General features: G+C 38.8%; 1 long non-coding RNA gene across 1 annotated transcript; it reads right to left on the bottom strand.

Annotated features, from left to right (window-relative positions):
• Positions 1–235: 235 nt before the first annotated feature.
• Positions 236–2,487, bottom strand: LOC134620866 (uncharacterized). The gene is made up of 3 exons (XR_010092152.1): positions 2,109–2,487; positions 1,159–1,327; positions 236–829 (listed from the first exon to the last, which is right to left on the bottom strand). It is a non-coding gene; the product is annotated as an uncharacterized LOC134620866 (long non-coding RNA).
• Between the last annotated feature and the right edge of the window lie 15,012 nt (positions 2,488–17,499).

Below are 17,499 nucleotides of genomic sequence, written 5' to 3'. Positions count from 1 at the left end.
GTACACATTTGTACTTTTACTTGTTTTATGAGTTATTTTTAAGAAGAGTAAAGTTATTCACATAAAGTCTTTATTCTTCTGTATTTATTCTTTTGTATCATGTACCACAGTCATACTGAACTTTACAGACCTGGTGAATTGGAGAAAAAAAAAAGAACACACACACATATATTATATATATATATATAATATATATATATATATATCTATATCTATATAATATATATATATCAGCTTCAGCAGTATTTCTATTCATCTTATGAATTCCAGTCTAATGTCAATTCACTGAGTTCAGTTTTGGTCTTAAACTGGTCTGTTTTATCACTCATCCAGGTGACTTCTCCAGTGTCACGGATGAGTGATGAATGTATCTCCCACTGGAAACCATTGTTTCCAGTTAAAGTCAATCGACTTTTTTAAGGAGAGTTGTTAGATGCTGTGCTCGTGAGGACAATGGGTTTTAACTTGCTGCACAACACAAAGCTGCTATACTGGATCAACGATCAAAACACTTAATTGAGCAGAATTAAGTCAAAATGTAATATCCTCATATGATGACACATCACACACGACCCAGCATTGTTCTAAGAATGCAAACTTTCTTATTGGAAGTTTCCACAGCTGCCAGAAAGGGACAGATTTCTGTCTGGTCTTAATGAGTGGTCGTTGCTCTCTCGTTTTCTCTGGAATTGCTGCACGGAGGATGTAACACCCATGATAGGGCTGAGGTGTGTGCCCTTGTCAGGAATCAGCCATCCTCAGCTTCCAGGTTAGGAAAAGTGGAACCAGAAGATATTCAAATGCATCTCTTCACAGCTGCTGATGAATTCTACAAAAAACAAAGTTTGTTAAAAACATTTGCAGGTGAATCACCACTGATTTATCAGTGACATCCATTTACTCAAAAATTACAGACAAGTGGATAATTAGAATATATAGTTTATAATTTCAACAATGTCCTGTACAAAATGAACTATATATGACAAATGTGGTGTGGCGCTTGTGGGATTTTTAACAAGGACCCTACAAAACTTTACTCATGCTGCCAAACTTTTGACAGCTAGGTGTGCAGTTCCTGCTTTAAATGCATTCACTTTTAAGATTAAGGAATCTAAGTGATAAGAAGCCAGAAATGTTTGAACTCGCTTATGAACCTACATCACTGAGGCCGTCTCTCCTGCATGAAGTCCAGGTGCTGGTTTTCCAGTGTGTGCGTCTGATGGTCTAAAGCTGACTCAGAGCCGTAACACCATCCATGGCTGCAGTATGGAACAGATGTGGGTGTGTCCTCATCTCCCAGAGGAGTCCAAATCGTCATCAAACAGCCCTACAGACACAAAAACGTGAAAATATAAACAACCAGACTATCAGCAGTGATTTAAGTACTTTAAGACCTCTGTGAAAATCATTTACAGTATATATCACAGAATTTAAGGCCTTTATAATCACAGAGCATACAGAGAAAAGTACTAAACTGAATCAATTTTGATTCAGTTTGATCAGGATTTTGAACTGCAGTTTATTAAATCAATTTCAATTACTGTAGGTTCAGTGAATGCTTAAATTGCACTGATTAGAATATACTGGACATTCAAAGCTAAGATTCAGCGTACTGTGTTAGAGGCTGGGATTTGATGAATTCATCATATATACAACCTTTAATCATCGTTTATGTCCAGTTGAGAATGAATCTGTGCACTCACATATTAAATGAACTGAAATCAGTAGTGTGATCTCCAGTCTTGATATAAGGAATGAGAGAACTGACAGCTGTTATTTTAATCAGCCTGTCTCAGTTGTTTTAACTCTAAGTATCACAAAGTAATGTGGTAACATCTGGACTGACGAGTTTACTGTCAGCATTTTAATCGCTAGTTTAAAGGCTGTAGGTTACAACCATTGCTCTAACACTGTATAAATGTAACATGGCTCAGTGCTGGTTCTAACAGTCTGAGCTGCTTCCAGCTTTATTTGTGAAGAGCACAGCAGCTTACAAAACACGTAGCGAGCTCGTACAGCTGCGACGTAAAACTTTCATAAGCTAAGATGTCCTTAAAATAACGGGGCTACGTGCGGTGATGCTAGCGTTAGCCACGTTAGCACGTTACCTTCAACAGGTGGTCAGACTGCGTAAACAGGCCCTCAGTCAGAGGTTGCGCTCTCCGTTTCGCTGCAGGGTCCCTTCATTCTTCACATATCCGTGTCGAGCCGAGTGTAAATCCCGAGGCTGAACGGCCTTTGTACAAGCACACACGCTTCTTAGCAGGGCGAAGCTATGAGCTAGAAAAATCCAGGCTGGCAGACAGCCTGTGTCTGACCAACCAATCAGAGAGCTCCTTACATCCCACGGTGTGGCTAATTTGAATAGCCTCCAGCAAGTTGTTAATCGAAGAGCTAATCCAGCAGCTAATCCAGGAGCTAATCCAGCAGCTAATCCCGGAGCGAACAGGAAAGGGAAATGGATTTTGAACTGCAGTTTATTAAATTGCAGGTGGAAAAAGGATTTTGAACTGCAGTTTATTAAATTGCAGGTGGAAAAGGGATTTTGAACTGCAGTTTATTAAATTGCAGGTGGAAAAGGGATTTTGAACTGCAGTTTATTAAATTGCAGGTGGAAAAGGGATTTTGAACTGCAGTTTATTAAATTGCAAGTGGAAAAAGGATTTTGAACTGCAGTTTATTAAATTGCAGGTGGAAAAAGGATTTTGAACTGCAGTTTATTAAAGTGCAACTGAAAAAAGGATTTTAAAATGCAATTGGAAAAAGGATTTTGAAATGCAATTGGAAAAAGGATTTTGAAATGCAATTGGAAAAAGGATTTTGAAATGCAGTTTATTAAATTGGAATTCAAAAATGAATTTACAATTGCAGAATTTATTCTACAATTCATTATTTAAGCACAGACATTTTTATTTCGATGCGCGTGGCTCTTGTGGTCCTCCATAAAGCATTCCCCAATTTAGGGTTTTATTAGTTTATCTCAATTTCCCTTCGCCCTTTGTTTTGTAGTGTTTGTGCAGCCCAAAATAAAAGCTTGATTTTATTTTATCTTCTCACTCCATCCCCGTTTCCTGCATTTGTGTCCACACTTTCTCATCTCCACACCGTATGTCTCAGCAGACGTGACAATGTTTTAGATTGTTGTTACTCTGTCTCTTTCTTCTTTCTGTTTAAAACCAGAACATCCCAGACAGACTTCATGAGGAGGTTGGGGTAGATTTTTTGAAGAACAGCTTGATCTTCCCAGCCAACATGGAGGCAAACTCTGCCTCTTTGACCAGTGTGGGAAAAGGTTCAGGAGTTTATCACATTTGAAGCGTCATCAGCGTATCCACACTGTGGAAAAACCCTACTCTTGCAATGAGTGTGACAAGCGCTTCAGTCAGTCATCAGATCTGAAAGTTCATCAGCGTATCCACACTGGAGAAAAGCCCTATGCCTGCAATGAGTGTGGAAAGAGCTTCCCTCATCTATATAGTTTGAAGGTACATCAGCATACCCACAGTGAAGAAAAGTCCCACTCCTGTGATCAGTGTGGAAAGGGTTTTAGTGTGTCATCACATCTGAAGAGGCATAAGCGTATCCACACAGGAGAGAAGCAATACTATTGTGATGAGTGTGACAAGGGATTCAGTCAGTCATCACATCTGAAGCATCATCAGCGAATCCACACTGGAGAGAAACAGCTGTCAAAAGTGTAGGAGGCGTTTCAGGCACTCATCCACTTTCAAACGTCACAAGAATACATGTAGACGCATCCCTCGAACCTAAATGAGTATTTCCACAAATGTTTTTTTAAATATTTCATGAAACTATTAAAGTCTTATCCAAGCATATTAAAATGTTGTAATTCTAATTTCATTTTCAAATAAAAGCCAATGACAGAGAAACGTTTCAGTGCTTAGAGAGGGTTTTAACCAAATCTGGTTTGTTCAAAGAATTTAAACCAGTTGCTCAAACAGGATACAAAATACATCATAACCACATAAACGTAACTGCCAAAAGCTAGATTTCCAAACTATTAACACCAAACTTCAGTGACCTCAAATAATGGGTAAAACTTTGGTGGCTGTTCTCTGTGTCTCATGCTGAGTTTTGTGCATGTTGTCTGAATCTTTCTTTAATAAGTTGTCAGAGTAAGAAGTATTGTTACCTCTGAAGTGGCTCTCATCATGCAACCTTGATGATAACTTCAGAGTCAGCTCAGAGCGTTGTTGTCTGCTTTGTTTTAGGTGATAAGGCAGAAAAATTTAAAATTAGTTTCTTGTCTAGTGTAGACTTTGGCTAAATGAAATTATGCTATTTCTCTATATTTAAATATATATGAATAGAATAGAACACCCCTTTAATTGTCCCAAAAGGGGAAATTGGGTTGTAACAGCAGCAGAAGAAAAGCATATATGCAAACAGCACTGAAACACGCAATTTTTGCAGGAACAAAAAAAAAAAAAAAACCCAAAAAACCCCATTTACATCATGGACAATAGTTACAAAAACAGAGTACTGTCCACTTATTAAGATTAAGGTACAGGGTTTTTTTTTACGTGTGTGTGTGTATATATATATATAAATTGAAAAATAAAAATGTAGTGTGCAAGTTATAACAGTTGTTTGGTTTATTAGTGCGAATAACAGCGCTGATTTATGGGTAATTCAGCTTTTTCATATCTATTACCAATTTCATTTAAACCATGTTTAAGTTTTTGGTCGCATCTTTATGATTTTTCAGAAAATACATGCGTTGTTGTGGTTGCTATGCAGCTTACTTCCAGTGGTTCACTAGACCTTTCTGAATCTTGTCTTCATGTCCGAACAACTTCTTGCTACTCGCTCAATTTTCACTCAACCCCAAAAAATTATACATTAAAATGTAGGTATTTTTGCTGGCTTTCAGAAAATGTCACTATCATTGTTGTGGGAGTTACAGAGTTTTGGCAAATCTCCTCAGAGCAACACAAAGTCTGAAAACTCTCCATAGAAACTCAATGGAGACTTTGCTTGAAATCACCACTGGAATTCTCTAATGGGACACATTTTCGAATCGTCATATCTCCTTAACGAGGCGAAGTTAAGACATGAGGCTTGTGTGAACATATCTTCAGACACTCCTGATGGTCACAATTCAAGAATTATTTTATCCCCTATTACCGTTTGGCCATGAATTACATTTGTTTGAGAGTAGGAAATTTGTCCCTCGCTCAGGTTTCTTCAGATTTCAAACTCTGGAAATGAAGCACTTTTTTCTCTCGTCATATCTTTCTGATAGATTTCCACAGAGACCTGAAAACTTCCATGACTGTTCAACAAAGCCTGCTGTATCTTACTGTGAAAGAATGATATCGATGCTCCATATAGATTTAGAGTTGCATAACGTTGTTTGAGGGCAAGTCAAGGCAGTGTTCGCTTCGCCTCTACTCAGTTATGATACATTACAAGTCATATATCTTTAATAATTCATATTTTAATTATAAATGGTCAACACTTGAAGATTCCCCCATCTCTTCCGAACAAAACCACCTAAGAATGACCGTCCTACCTCCTACGGTTAGGAAATTATGGCCATTTGTTCGAGGGGAATCCTCAATATGAGAAATAGACTGCAAAAAGCCTGTCTCTCTCTGTGCCTGTGTGTGTGTGTGTAAAGCTGTTTAGGCGGGAAACAGGCAGCCTCTCTGATTGGTGGATTCAAATTGAACAGCGTCAGGCTGTTTGACTGACCTAGAAACTTACAAGAAACACCATTAACAGCCCCTGTTCACTTTCCTGCTCTGTGTGTGTGTGTGTGTGTGTGAGAGAGAGAGACCCTTTTTGGCCCCATCTCATTGTAGGATTCAAATTGAATATATTCAGCCTGGTTGACTGGCATAGATCCTGTGTCTCTCTCTGTGGATTTGTGTTTCCATATGTGTCCATATTTGTAATTGTGTGTATCTGCTGGCTGTTCTTTCTTGTTTTTGTTTTAATTTCTGCCAATTTTTTACAGTTGGGTGTGAGATTATTATATTATCTTATGCCACGTTATACCCCTAATTAAAGATTGTGAGGCAGCACGGTGGCACGGTGGTTAGCGCTGTTGCCGCACAGCAAGAAAGCCCTGAGTTCAATTCCACCATCAGGCCGGGGTCTTTCTGTGTGGAGTTTTGCATGTTCTCCCCGTGTTTGCGTGGGTTCCCTCCGGGTACTCCGGCTTCCTCCCACCGTCCAAAGACATGCAGCTTGTGGGGATTGGTTAATTGGATAATCCAAATTGCCACTAGGTGTGAATGTGCGAGTGAATGTGAGTGTGAATGGTTGTCTGTCCCTGTGTATTAGCCCTGGGACAGACTGGCAACCTGTCCAGGGTGTACCCCGCCTCTCGCCCTATGACAGCTGGGATAGGCTCCAGCGCCCCCCGCGACCCTGAAAAGGATAAGCGGAAGCGAATGGATGGATGGATGGAAATCATTATGTAGTTTTAGTTTGCATTATTCTCCTGACTTAGAAGAAGGTGATAACTATTACATTTATTAAACTGATTTGTATTGCATTAGACTGCTGATTTATTGTGAATGAATGATATTGTTTTATGATGCATTATACTGTTGAGTATAAGAAATACTGTGTTCAGAGAATCATGGTCTTATTTGTCTGATTAGAAAAGAACAGAACATACTGCACAGAAAGCCAAGGTCATAACTTAGGCTCACTGAGAGAGAGAAAGAACGTGGATGCTTAGGTATTATGACTTTGGAGGGGGGCTGAAGCTATAAGAATGTGAGAAATGCTCAGACACGTCGAGATCAGGTGGACACCCTCCCGCGCTCATCTCCCCTCCGGACGGTTTATGCTCAAAAGTGTTGTATGGAATAATGAGAATTGTACGGAATAAAATGATTGTTGACTGAGCATTTATACACCAAGTGTTGTCCTTCCTTCAGCCCAAAGATCAAAGAATTGAGGATTTAACATGGACAACAAGTAGTTTTGAGGGAACTTAACCATGTTCAGCATTTTTTCAGCTGTCCATTTTGTTTTTCCATTATCTCTGCTTAAGTTATTACTATTCTGCTAAATCATAGTATTTCTGCTACTTTATAGTATTTGTGCTAAATGCAGTATTTCTGCTAAAGTATAGTATTTGTGCTAAATGCAGTATTTCTGCTAAACCATAGTATTTATGCTATTTTATAGTATCTGTGTTAAATTATAGTATTTCTGCCAAATCATAGTATTTATCCTAAAATATAGTTTTTGTAGTAATAATTTAAGTTACCCTACTTTTTTTTTAAAAAAACATGTATTGTTTTTTTTTTCTTAAAACGTGTAACCTGTATTTTACCACATTTTTAAAAGCATGCATCATTTTTTCAAACATGTATACTGATATAGTCACCCTTCCAAGGCCCTGTGAAATTACCCGTACATAGGACTTATCCTATGTACCCACGTAATCGGTTTCGGTCTTGTATGGTGATGAATTGTGAAGTTACAATTCTGTTATGTAAAAAAAGCATTTTTCTTTTTGTATATAAAGAGATGTTGATGTTGTGCGACGGGATTGTGTGCTTCAATTTTACTCATAATGTGCCAAATCACTACAACAGACAGTTCAAGGCAATGCCGTCCAGAGTAAGGATCTCGTTAGACACTGTGTTTCTAAGATTTTTAAGTCCCGTTACAATAACCTCAGTTTTATCTTAGAAGCAGAAAATTAAAGCTCATTTTGTAGCTAAGACATCCCAAGAGTTTAACCAATTAACTCTAGCGATGCTACACACCTGTTACTCTAATAGTCTGCAGTTTTGAATGATTCAGCACTCCTTAGGTTTTGTTATCCAGTTTTAGACAGTAATGAGATCGGCTGCACACTCCACAGAGGCCCAGAGTTACTGTTAATATCGAAAATGTAATGCTGTCCTTTAAATTTTAACATAAAACTGAAGATTTAAACAGTTTTATATCTATTACACTTACAGAGCACTTTACAGCTTGCTAACATGAAAAATAGATAGAAACAGCAGCAGAAGGTTTCATTGAAGTGTAATTTTTTCTTTTCATTTAATAATGAAAAGAATAAGAGTCCACATTATTATCAATAGCTACATTCACTTTTGGGGGAAACTAGTGAGGGAGACCATCAGGACCAAGCTTGGTTTCCTGGGTCCAGAGGTTTGGAGAAACGTCTTCCTATTCTTTCATCACAGCTGTCCTGTGCCAGATATTCTGTTGACCCACTGAGAGAGGCATCATCTTGGAAAGACTGAAGCTCATGGGATTGATCAAGGAGGACCTCATGATCTTCACCAGCAGCTCCCTCACAGGGAAATCTTCAGAGCTCCACTGTAGGCCCGCCCCAGAAGATGGATTAGAAGCATTTCATGAACACTGTGATGGAGACCTTTGGTTTGTGTAATGTTAGAATGACTCAGATAATCCTCAGAGGCTCTGGACTTTTACATAAAAATATTATGTTCAGTCCTGAAGAAAGTTTTATATTTGAAAATATATGATCCTCTCTAGTTACTCTGGTATGAATGACTGAATTACTTTATGGTAAATAACACACTATTGGCAGAAAACTGTGAAAGAATTCCAGATCAACAGTTTTGAGTTCAACATACAAGTGACGACCTTTGACCTTCACCAGGTTTTATTTAATTGTGTCAGAGAAAATCCCATGTCCTCTTCATGAAGCTGAGTACATCAAGTGTTTAAAACAGAAGCTGTGCAGGTCTGAGATGAGCAGCTTTGTGAAACAACAAACTGAGGTCCTGTTAATGCTGATATATATAGTGACACAGTTACAGGGGTGATTAATCCTTTTGTCTTTTTGTCTTTAACTTTACCAATAAAACAGCTGCAGCTTTCACTGACAGCACATGTGGCACTTTGACCTATTTGCTATTTTAATCCATAGTGAATGATTAATGGGGTTACTTATGTGCAAGCTTTTTTTTAAAAAAAATTGGTGTTACTGTCTTTACAGATGTGGCAGGTGACAAACAACATGCTGCTGTTTGCGTCAGCTCCTGTGCAGAGCAGATTATTAAATATATGCAGAGTCCAGCCTGTTGCTCTTACAGCATAATACTCATAATAAAAGTACAGTAACGGTAGTTAGTGACTAAGCAGCCTGGTGCTTTTCTCTAAATTTTTTTAGTCAGGGTAAATTCAATCCAAAAGCATCTTAGGAAAACAATTATCTGAGGAGAATTTTTTTTTTTTATTTTAGTCTGACTCTGAGGAGGCGGGGCTTATGGCCTATACTGCAGGGGCGATAGAGACGTTTTGGCTTCATTTTTGGGGAGCTGTTGCGTCGTCCATGTCAGGGTCTGCAGCCGTCGCGGTCTATGTGGACCGCATCCTCGAAGACCGCTAACGCCAGAAGTGCGAGGCTTGTAAAATGGGACGGTCTAGCCTCCGTCGCACTGCCCAGGTTGCCTAGCAACCATGATAGTAACCGCTGGAAATGTTTCATACAGCATTGTTTGACTGAAATGAAGGAGAAAATGTTTTTGTTCATTTGTTTGTTTGTTTTTATATGAGCTTTGATTGATTTGATAGGAATCAGAGGCTGAGACTACGGGACTGTAAAAACATGATTGTTGGGCTTCATTTCTGTACTGAACAGTCATTTTAAGATTAGCTAGTAAATAACAATTAGCTAATGTTGTTCATGAGACTAAAGTCATCTTACTTTGGTAATGTAAATATAATATGGCCAATATTATATTTATTGTCAGATTATTATGATATATTACAGCAGTGAGCTTGAACTCTGTGTCAAAGATTAAAGTTGTAGTTATTTGTATTTCCTATGACCTTAAATCTTCACTCAAAGACAAGTATCTTTGACAGTGTATATATAGATGTATTATACATAAGAGACAAATATTGTTCGTCTAATATGTTGGCATTATTACATTTGGCTCAATGCTTACATATATGTGTAAAAAGGAAAATGTACGAGCTGTGATAACTGTTTCTGATAGAATGAAGAGTAGACTGATATATTTAATATTCCTTTATTGGGTGAGAAAATCATACCATGTCATAACTGCTTTAAGTCATACAGAATAGATATCAGAGCCTTAAACAGGCTGACTTCTGCTAAATGGGTCAAACTGGGCAGAAAGTAAACAAACACATAACATCCTTATAGAATATGATGTAACACTATAGATCAACTTACCTCAGAATATATAAAGCACATAAACAATTACAGCAATATGATGCAACAAACACAGCAGTACTACTAATCCAAAATACTCAAAGCGTCATAGAACTGAAACAAACATTTATTTTTAGCTCCATTCTGCTGCTGATACATACTTTAGGTTTCTGAACATTAAACTTGTTTCTGCCTTTCATAGTGTGTAACTTGAAGGCCCTGAGTAATTTCTCCCACACTGAAAACATTGGGATGATAAAATTATTTGAACATTACCTAATAAGACTGATTCAGGACAGACAATTAGTTATTTTAAACTTTTGTAGCAGTCCTTCACAAACAGGGAATAGTCTGTCTATTCTCTCCATCTGTCAGCTGCTGCTGGCTCTTCCTCCTCCTCTTCCTCACACACTGCTGAGTTTGTCCTGGTGGATCATCAGGGGTGCAAAGCCTCACAGATGATGTGCAGCAGTGGGTCCCTCAGTCTGTCCTCACTCTGGACACTTGCAGTTGTCACACATGGAAATCAAATGTGTGATAAGCTGCAGGATTCAAACACAAGTGTAACTTATAAATACATGTTCATACTTTTATTCCACAATCAGAGAGAAAGAAACAGAGAGAGAGTGCAGGACAGACAGACAGGTGACAGTCTCAGGTGTATACACTGCTACAAAACAGCACAAGAGAGGGAGGATTTAGTGTTTGTGTTATTATGAGTGCTAAACAAGAAGAGTTCCCAGATGGTACAGTGGACACATGTGTGACTCCTGTGATTAAAGCATCTTTCTTTCAGCTTAACGAGTGAACCGTCAGCTCGTTCAAACACACGTTAAAGTCCGTTTGGCTCGACACCACCGAACAGAGGCAGCAATATAACATAGCTAACATTAACAGTGCAGTGAATCCTGCTTGTGCCGTCATATTCAGGACTGCAAACCGAGCAGCATTCACTTACTTTTAGCTTGGTGTGTTTGTGGATATATGACTGACTTTAATTATCCATAAAATCATCACATTCTCTGCAAGATTAAAGTCGACTATTGAACGGCGTATATTTTAAAGTAAAGGCTTTAAAACCAAGTTAACGCTGAAAGTACAAACATCGCTAATGTCACATAACTTTGCCGACACGTGGCCAACAGTAATGTTTTAATGTTCTTCATTATTAAACATTTGCACATAAATAAGTGACATAATATTCAGTATTTACTTTTAAAAGTTTACTCTTCGGCCGCGTTGCGTCGCTGTGATGTAATCGGCCTTAAAATGTGGCCTTCAAGGCTGCAGACCCTGAACTGGGACACATCCTTAAACTCCTGCTGCTTACAGTAGGACCATCAATAGTCCTGCACAGTGTCTTCTCTAACAGGATCTATGGAAGACCTGCTGGACCTATACCTGGAGCTGAAGCTGGACCTGAAACTGAACCTGGACCCAGCTGTTTGTGCTTAAAGAGTGACTGGTCTAAAGATGACCCTATTAATTTTAAAGTCCAGCGTCTGTCTGCTGCAGAGCGGTGAGCTGTTAGTAACATGAACTCTTTGATTGAGCTGCTTGATGTTGTTGGATATAAACTGCAGTGCAAACACGTCATTCCCTCAATCCCATTTAAACTGTCTCTTAAAAACAAGCCTTTGGTTTCCAAACAACTGAAAATCTACTTCAGCAAACAGGAAGTGATGCTCGTGCTCATGTTTTCTTCCATCAGTCATGTTGTGCTGTATGATGGAGGAAGTTAGAGGAGGTAACACTAACTTTGCTGCACACATTTCACTTTTGCTCATCAAACTCAGAGCATCAAAATGACCCAAGCACTGGTTATTATTTTAACTTCTACAAACTAAACTCAGTCTCCACTTTTCTTCACTTTTCTGAAAATTCATCAAATAAAAATCAAACTCTGATCTACTAAAATGTAGAAAAGAAAGTTTCCTCTCTGACTTTGTGCCTTTTGGAGATCAGTTCATCTTCTGCTGACTGAACTGTTGACAGAAAGAGAAATTTGAAGCTTTTCCATGTAAATGTTTGGACACTTCAAGCATCCACCTGTCCACACAGGCTTTGCTGTTTGACTTGCTGAGTGTAGTTAGCTGGTGGGTGCTGCAGAGACCAGCATCACTCTGTTATTTTGTGTGCTGACCCTGGTTTGGCCCTTGGAGTCATGTTCAGTTGTTGACCCTTGTAACTCTGAGTGAGGCTAACCAACAGCTAATGTAGCTCATGCTCACTGTTGTTGGTGTGAATCTTTAACTTTTCAGCTCTGCTTCTGCAGCCTGCAGGTTTTGTGGTACTTGAAGGGTACAGTTGTACTGATTGTGTTTTGGTTTGTGATCCAGGTTTGAATTCTAGTTGGTGTTGTTAGCTTTAGTTGTTTTGAAGCCTATTCCTTCTACAACTACAGCTTCACATTATTCACTGTAACTGTTTTCTAGCAGCTCTGAAGTCTCATTTTCTTGCAGTTTGATATAATCTCTTGTCAGCTTGCTGAATTTCCTTGTTTGGTAGGCTAGTGTGTTTATGCTACTTTGAGTGAATAAGGTGAAGTTTTTTAAATTGTTTTTGTCATGGTGATTGATTTGGACAGGTCTGTGAAAAATGCTGACACCAGTGTGGTGTTGGTGTTCTGGTGGTCTGCTATTTAAGAAAAGAAGAACTTTGTGTTAAAGTCATGAATGCTCTGATTGAACAGGAAATCACGACTGATGAGTTTAATTTGTCCTGTGAAAGCTGAAATGTCAGACCTGTAGGATTAAAAGCGCTGGAAATAAGGCTATAATTATAACAATGTTAAAAACTAAGCTATAAAAAGAAATAAAGGATCTGGAGCTTAAAGCCAAAGGGCTACCACTGGGAAAAAAAGAGAATTTCTGATGGGGTTAAATTTGATGTTGGTAAAAACATGAATCTGGTCCCTCATTTCATTGAGAAAGATGTTGAAAAATATTGTCTTAACTTTGAATGTGTTTCGGACACTTTGCAGTGGGCAAGAAGTTGCTGAATCTCACTGACATATTCATCACTAAGCTTAAAAAAAGCAGACAGTCATGTTGGTAAAGCTGCCTCTGTGAGCTTATGAGTTGTGCCAGAAGAGTACAGGCAGCACTTTCACTGTGTTTCTAAAACTGATGAACAAACTTATGTGGAATTTGCTTTAAACAAAGAGATGTTCTTTGATTGTATGGGTTAGGGCTACACAACTCATAAAATTTTAATCTCAGCCATGATGTTGGCTTCCCACATGGAAATGAATATTAACTGAGCATGCTCTGCCAATTAAAACACAAAGCGTCCCCTAAATAGCTGCCTGAGTAGGAGCCTTCAGATATAGTGCAGGAATGTAACACAATTGTTGCCTGGGGTTAAAAAAAAAAAAGGTCTGAATTAATATCTCATTGTTTGCTTTTTTAGTTTTGGTTTAGAAAAAGGATGACCTGTTATGGCTCCGCATTGGCCAGTCAGCGGTGGGCTCTGAGTGACACTTGCTGTCAACCTTCATTTTGTCACTTTCCTCAGTTGTAAAAATTGTGTAATTGTGCTCACATTTGTGTAGCTATAAGCACATATGTTAAGGCTCGAAGATCCTGTGATGTCAGCATTATTCTTTAGAACTCCATGCAGCTCAGCAGTTAATAAGAAAAAGTCAGCTTACTTTGTTTAGGGGCCTATGAACATTTTTAATTTGTAAATGTGTTACTGGATTTTCATTTATTTTTTCTTGAATTCTTTATGAAGTATAGTTTATTGAAGTATTTTGGTTGACTTAGTAGAATATGACCTTGAAGTGATTTATTTAATTATACGACAGAGAACCAGTTAGGAGAAGTGAATAAATTGAAGGTTTCACTGATTGACTGGTGACTGGTAAACTAAAAGGAGTTATCTCCATCACCATCTTTATCAAATGTCACTGACTGGATCTTTGTCCTGTTCGGGAAGTGATTCTTCTCAATTCCTCCACAGAGTGGACCAGCAGAGCTCAGAGGTTCCCAGTGGTCAGTCTGCCCAGCTGGATCAAACACACCTGATCTCCATATTTATGGTCTGTACATGTACAACAACTACTTTTACATCTATTCTGTTCACAGTCATCTCCATGCTGCTCTTTGTAGACCAGTGGATTGTCAGCGTGTCCAACATGGATCTGATGTTTGGCTCCATGATTTCAGTCTGATTGGATTATTCATAAAGTATTCTGTTCCAGCTGCTGGAAGACAACATCATCACTTTTATGAAGAACGAGCTGAAGAAGATCCAGAAGGTTCTGAGTCCAGATTACCCAGAATGACCCCATATGAGCAAGCACTTTGGCAAAAGCACAGGCTGTGCTGTTTGACTTGCTGAGTGTAGTTAGCTGGTGGGTGCTGCAGAAACCAGCATCACTCTGTTATTTTGTGTGCTGACCCTGGTTTGGCCCTTGGTGTGAAGATGAAGTCCACTGCAGATTAAAAGGTCAAAGTTAGCCAAACTGAGAAAGTTCTAGAGTAAGATGGCAGACATGTCAAACAGCTGGCAGCATGTGGTAGTCATGACGACCTCTGTGATGCTGCTTCATGTATGTGAGCTTTAGATAAAAGCATTTGGGGATTCGGTGTTGTGCACTCAGATCAGAGTTATGTTCACTTGTTGATCCTTGTAACTCTGAGTGAGGCTAGCCAATAGCTAATGTAGCTCATGCTCACTGTTGTTGGTGTGAGTTTGTAACCATGCAGCTCATCTTTTGCAGCCTGCAGGTTATGTGCTACTTGAAGGGTTCAGTAGCTATTCGTTCTCATTTACGTGCCCCATCCTCCCTCCCCCTAATCCTTTAACTTCTTCACTTCTATTTAGTATATGGGGATCTGCCAGGCCCGGGAGCTGCCGCCAGTCCCCTTGGAGGCCTTCCCCAACTGCAGCTCAATTCATCCCCAAGTCATTCAACTTTATCTACTAAAGCGCTGTCAAACCTCAGATGAGGATGTGGGCCCAATGAGTGAAACACAGTGAGTGGAAAAGGTGACTGAAGAAGAAATACTCAGTGCATCATAACAGTCCTCAGGAGCCTAGACCTATTGCAGTGTAACTAAGGGAGGATTCAGGGTCAACTGATCCAGCCATAACTGTATGCTTAAGCAAAAAAGAAAGTTTTAAGGCTAATCTTAAGAGTAGAGAGGGTGTATGTCTCCTGAATCCAAACTGGAAGTTGAAGGCTCTCCCTACCATTCTAATTTTAAATACTCTAGGAACAACAAGTAAGCCTGCAGTGTGAAAGCAAAGTGCTCTAAAGGGGTGATATGGTACTACAAGGTCATTAAGATAAGATGGGGCCTGATTATTTAAGACTTTGTATGTGAGGAACAGGATTTTGAATTCTGGATTTAACAGGGAGCCAATGAAGGGAAGCCAATACAGATACCATATTTCTAAGATTTTTAGGGTACAGTACAATAACCTCAGTTTGATCTGAATTAAGGAGCAGAAAGTTAGTGGCCATCCAGGTCTTTGTCTTTAAGACATTCCTGAATAGCAAGATCTTGTAGCGTTACGGAAGGTTTCTATTTTTATAAAGCAACAAACTATTTCTCCAGTCTAAATGATGATCTTCTAAATTTGTGACACGCCATTTCCTCTCGAGCTTACGAGTTATCTGCTTTAGGCTACGTGTTTGAGAATTATATCACAGAGTCAAATACTTCTGACTTGAGGCCTTAGGTTTCACAGGAGCTACAGTATCCAGAGTCGACGTAGTGAGGAGGCAAAGTTATTAACAAGATGATCGACCTCTGTAACGTTCGGGTAGCTGCTCTGCTCTGTGTTGGTACAGGGCATTGAAGATGATAACAGTGGGTGGATTATATTCTTAAACTTAGTTACAGCGCGTTCAGAAGGACATCTACTGTGATGAATTCTATTCCCCACTGCTGTGTAATCAATTATTGTAAATGTCAATGTTATTAGGAAATGATCAGACAGGAGAGGGTTTTCAGGAAATGCTGTTAAATGTTCAGTTTCTATGCCATATGTTAAAACAAGATCTAGAGTGTGATTAAAGTGGTGGGTGGGTTCTTTTACATTTTTAGAGAAGCCAATTGAGTCTAATAACAGATTAAATGCCGCGTTGAGGCTGTAATTTTTAGCATCTACATGGAAGTTTAAATAATTTCAAATGAATTAAAAGTCTGTCTTGATCTTTGGTTGATTAATAGGCTGGTGTAAAAAATTGTTGCCACGCTGCCACCTCGGCCTGTGCTTCGAGGATTCTGACAATTAATATGACTCAGGATCGTCAATTAATTTAAACTTATTTAAACATAATCATCCTGATGTAACCAGGTTTCTGTAAGGCAGAGTAAATTGATTTTTGGATCAATTATTACTCTGTTATGTACTAACAGAGACTTAAAAGAGAGCGACCTAACTTTTAACAATCTACATTTCACTGTTTTATTCTTTGTTGCTGTTACAGTATTGTTCTTTTTTGTGATTTGTGTGTGTGTGTGAGTGCGTGTGTGTGTGTGAGTGTTTAAATAGGTTTTTGTTTTTTTGTTGTGTTTTTGTTTGGGAGCAGACATGGTCTCTAGGGGGATGGGGATTTGGATAGACAACCCGGTAATGTCTAAAGAGACAGTGATTCTCTTGGCAATCTTCACGGATATATATTTTTTCTTTGTTCCTTTCAGGAACTTTCAGTGGAGATGGTCAACTTGAACTTAAATATAACCTGAAAAAGAAGTTTGAGTATGTTTTTGAGGGGACTGGAAAAGCAGAAAACCCAACTCTTCTGAATCAGTAAGTAAAACAAAAAACAAACTTTCATGCAAGGACATGAGTTTTACTCATAAAACTTGAGTAGAACCACTCAAAACACTAGTTAATCTTCTTTTCTTGTTTTTACTTCTAAAAACAAAAGCAGCTCTTCACTTTTCTCCACTCTCCTTTGGTTTTAAATCCACCAAATTAAAAAAAAATGTCTTCCTCTTCTACTTTGTGCGTTTTGGACATCAGTTCATTTGAAAGATGTACCCTTAAGCTCCTAGAGATGGTCTTTCCCTTTTCACGTAAATGGCCTCCTTGACTCCCTGCTCAAACCAGCATTCCTCCCTGCCCAGGATGTGTACATCCTCATCACTGAAAGAGTTTCCACTGGCGTGCATTTGATGGGGCTTTCCATAATAAAAGGGATATCCTCGTCCAGGATAGTGAGATGGTCTCTGTATGCTCCGAACTTTCCTGATGGTAAGGCTTCTGGACTTTTTTGACTTGAACTTAATCCTGGCCCACGAGGCAGTCTCTTTCGACACTAAAAGAATCTATCTTGCTTGCACATGGGTTTCTGTTTTGACTATGAGATCATCCATGAATCCTGTTTA

Source organism: Pelmatolapia mariae, linkage group LG23 (assembly GCF_036321145.2).
Source record: "Pelmatolapia mariae isolate MD_Pm_ZW linkage group LG23, Pm_UMD_F_2, whole genome shotgun sequence".
Lineage (NCBI taxonomy): Eukaryota > Metazoa > Chordata > Actinopteri > Cichliformes > Cichlidae > Pelmatolapia > Pelmatolapia mariae.
Note: the sequence above shows the minus strand (reverse complement) of the source record. Positions and strands in the feature narration are given on the sequence as shown.